General features: G+C 44.7%; 1 pseudogene; it reads left to right on the top strand.

Moving 5' to 3' along the window:
• Nucleotides 1–1,924: 1,924 nt before the first annotated feature.
• LOC101337656 (large ribosomal subunit protein uL5 pseudogene) lies at nucleotides 1,925–2,414 on the top strand (annotated as a pseudogene).
• The last annotated feature ends 1,504 nt before the right edge of the window (nucleotides 2,415–3,918 follow it).

The raw sequence follows: 3,918 nt of genomic DNA, 5'->3' as shown, positions 1-3,918 counted from the left end.
TTGAGATACGTATAACATATCAGCTGACCTGGGAATGTCAGAAGCCAAATTACAAAGCAATTTCAAGACCCATGAGAGAGAATTCACCTGAGGCAAGGAGTCAGGAGTGATAAGGAGGGCAGCAAGAGGTTCCGGGAGTCCCAGAGCAGTGGTGGCTTGGGGCACTGTAGGAGAGCTTTTTCTTGCACCTGTCTTCACTGAGCCACCACCCGGACACCACCACGTGTTCCTGTTTTTCTTCCGATCCCTCTGACCTCTGCTTTGTGGAACCCACCTCCTCTTTCCAGCTTCTAAATAAGACTGTCCTAGGAGTCCATCCTCAAATCTCTTTTCTCTTGTATCTCTTCTCACTCCCTAAGTGCTCTTCTCCAATCTCAGGTTTTTAAATTCAGTCAAGGACCCAACAAGAAACAGATGGCACAGTCAAATTACAGTAATTCAAGCAGGGCTCACTAAAGGGACTATTTGTAAAAGTGTAAGGACAGCAGTACTCTCAGGCTAATAAGGGGAGGAGCTGTTTCCACCCAAGGACAAGGAGGGGTGAAGGGACAGAGCAGCTACTGCATCTGGAGAGACAGCTGTGTGGAAGCCTGCCTGACAGGAGCTGTAAATTTTCACAGAGTGGCTCAGGCAGCTGAGGAGAACTGCAGGGAGGGAGTTGGAGAATAAGCTATCCCACCTTGCTCTCCTCTCTTCTGATCTGCTGCCGGCGGGTTGAATCTGCTGGAAACCAGAAGATTGGAGTCCACTGACTTAATCCCTATGGATTAGTCTATACGGAGGCAGGGAGCAGAGTGGAGACAGAATCTGGAAGGCCTGCAGAGATATCCAGCATGCTCTCATACGTGGAAGAGTCACATGTATAGCTCCAACGCTAACTTTTCAAGTTGAATCACAATGGCCTGCTCGAACATCTCCACCCGAATTGTCACTTGAGTGTCCCATGCCCAGATCTGGTCCTTGCCTATCCTGTTGCTTCCCCACACCCCCGCCAGTTTTACCACCATTCACTTGATTGCTTAGACCCAAACCTAGCTTTCATGCCTGAATCATTTACTTCTCTCATCCAATCCATGAGCAAGTATGTCAGTTCCACTTTTTTTTTTTCAACAGAGACATCAATGGTTTAATGGATAGGGTTCAGCTCCACTTTTAACTAGTGTCCAGGGAATTCCCTGGCAGTCCAGTGGCTAGGACTCGGAGCTCTTACTGCCAAGGGCCCAGGTTCAATCCCTGGTCAGGGAACTAAGATCCCACATCCCACAAGACATGTGGTGCAGCCAAAAAAAAAGCTAGTGTCCAGAATCTGGATACTTCTCCACAGCTACCTCCCTAATCCATACCCACATATCTCTTCCTTGTATGACTGCAATACACTACCACCTGGTGTCCCCACCCCTGCTCTTGTTCCCACTATGGTTGATTCTACTTTGGGCCACGTTAGGTCTACACAGCAGCCAGAGTGATCTTTCTCTAGTCACTGTCTAGCTCCTTACCTGTTTAAATTTTCTCCCCAACCATGTCTACTTAAATGCCTGTCATATGTTTATTCATTTATTTGTTTATTGTCATTTTCTCCATTAAAGTGTAGGTGTTATGAAGGCAGGGATCTTCTTGTCTACTGAGTAGTCCCCTCAGTTGAATAGACTTTCTTGAATGAAAAAATAAATAATACCTCTGCAAAAGACACTGTTAAGAGAATGAGAAAACAAACCACAGATGGGAAGACAATGTTTGCAAAAGACATCTCTGGTGAAAGACTGTTATCCAAAATATACAAAGAACCTTTAGAATTCAACAACAACAAAAAAAACTTGATTAAGGAATGGGCAAAAGTCCTGAACAGACACCTCACCAAAGAAGATACACAGATACTCTTCCCATTCTCCACCAAGGCTCAGGATCAGAGTGAAAAGGAGAGCCTATGCGGGAACTTTGCATCTGTAAGCTCTGCCTCAACATCTGTGTGGGGCAGAGTGGAGACTGACTGAGCCGGGCAGCCTCAGGCCTGGAGCAGCTCACCGGCCAGACCTCTGTGTTCTCCAAAGCTAGATACACCATCAGGTCCTTTGGCATCAGGAGAAATGAAAAGATTGCCATCCATTGTGAGGCCAAGGCAGAAGAAACCCTGGAGAGAAGTCTAAAGGCATGAAGTATGAGTTAAGAAAGAAAGAATTGCTCAGATACTGGAAACTTTGGTTTTGGGATCCAGAAACACATCGATCTGGGGATCAAATGTGACCCAAGCACTGGTATCTATGGTCTGGACTTCTGTGTGGTGTTGGGTAGGCCAGGTTTCAGCATCACAGAAGTGAAGAACAGGTTGCATTGGGGCCAAACACAGAATCAGCAAATAGGAGGCCATGTGCTGGTTCCAGCAGAAGTATGATGGGATCATCCTTCCTGGCAAATAAATTCCCGTTTCTATCCAAAGGCCAATAAAGTACACCTGAAACTAATTTAATATAAAAGGTCAAATATATATCAATGAAAAAAATTTAAGTAAAACAGAAGCCAATAAAAAGTTTTCAGTAAAAAAGAAGGGATACGCAGATGGCAAATAAGCATAGGAAAAGATGGATGCTCAACATCATAGATCGTTAGGGAACTGGAAATTAAAATGAGATATCACGGGCTTCCCTGGTGGCGCAGTGGTTGAGAGTCCGCCTGCCGATGCAGGGGACACGAGTTCGTGCCCCGGTCTGGGAAGATCCCACATGCCGTGGAGCGGCTGGGCCTGTGAGCCATGGCTGCTGGGCCTGTATGTCCGGAGTCTGTGCTTTGCAACTGGAGAGGCCACAACAGTGAGAGGCCCGCATACCACACACACACACAAAAAAAGATATCACTACACATCCATTAGAATGGACAAAACACTGACAACGCCAAGTACTAGCAGGGATGTGGAGTAACAGGCACTCTCATTCATTGCTGGTGGGAATGCAAAATGGTACAGCCAACTTCCAGAGATGGTTTGGCAGTTTTTTTAAAAATTAAACATAGTCTTACCATATGATGCAGCAATTGTGCTCCTTAGTATTTACCCAAATGAGTTGAAATTTATGTCCACGCAAAACTTGCACACAGGTGTTCATTGCAGCTTTATTCATAATTGCCAAAACTTGGACGCAACTAAGATGTCCTTCATTAGGTAAATGGGTAAATACACTGTGGCACATCTGGACAATGGAATATTCTTCAGCCCTAAAAAAAAAAAAACAAAGAGCTATAAGCCATGAAAAGATGTAGAAGAACCTTAAACGCATATCACTAAGTGAAAGAACCCCATCTGAAGTGACAATATCCTACATGATTGCAAATATATTACATTTTGGAAAAGGCTGAACTATGGAGATAATGAAAGGATCGGTGGTTGCCAGGGAAGAGTGGAGAGGGAGAGATGAATAGGTAGAACATGGAGGGTTTTTAGGGCAGTGAAACCGCTCCGTATTATACTATAATAGTGGATACATGCCACTACACATTTGTCATGGAATATAAAATACCAAGAGTGAACCCTAATATAAGCTATGGCCTTCAGTGACAAGTAGGTTCACTGATGACAACAAATTTACCACTCTTGTTCATGATGTTGATAATGGGGGAAACCATGCATGTTGGGGGGGGAAGGGGGGTATATGGGAACTCTCTGTACTTTCTTCTCAATTTTGCTATGAAACTAAAACTACTCTAAAAGTAAAGTCTATTAAAAATAATATGTGTGGAGACCCTGGGGAAAAATGGACCATAAATCTAGAAAACCTGTCCCACTAAACTCTGAAAGTAATCAGAACCCTGAAAAACCCTAATTTGGTTCTCTTATAAAAAATGCAATATGGGGCTTCCCTGGTGGCGCAGTGGTTGAGAGTCCACGTGCAGATGCAGGGGACACGGGCTCGTGCCCCGGTCCGGGAAGAT

The sequence above is a fragment of the Tursiops truncatus genome, chromosome 4 (assembly GCF_011762595.2).
Source record: "Tursiops truncatus isolate mTurTru1 chromosome 4, mTurTru1.mat.Y, whole genome shotgun sequence".
Classification (NCBI taxonomy): domain Eukaryota; kingdom Metazoa; phylum Chordata; class Mammalia; order Artiodactyla; family Delphinidae; genus Tursiops; species Tursiops truncatus.
Note: the sequence above shows the minus strand (reverse complement) of the source record. Positions and strands in the feature narration are given on the sequence as shown.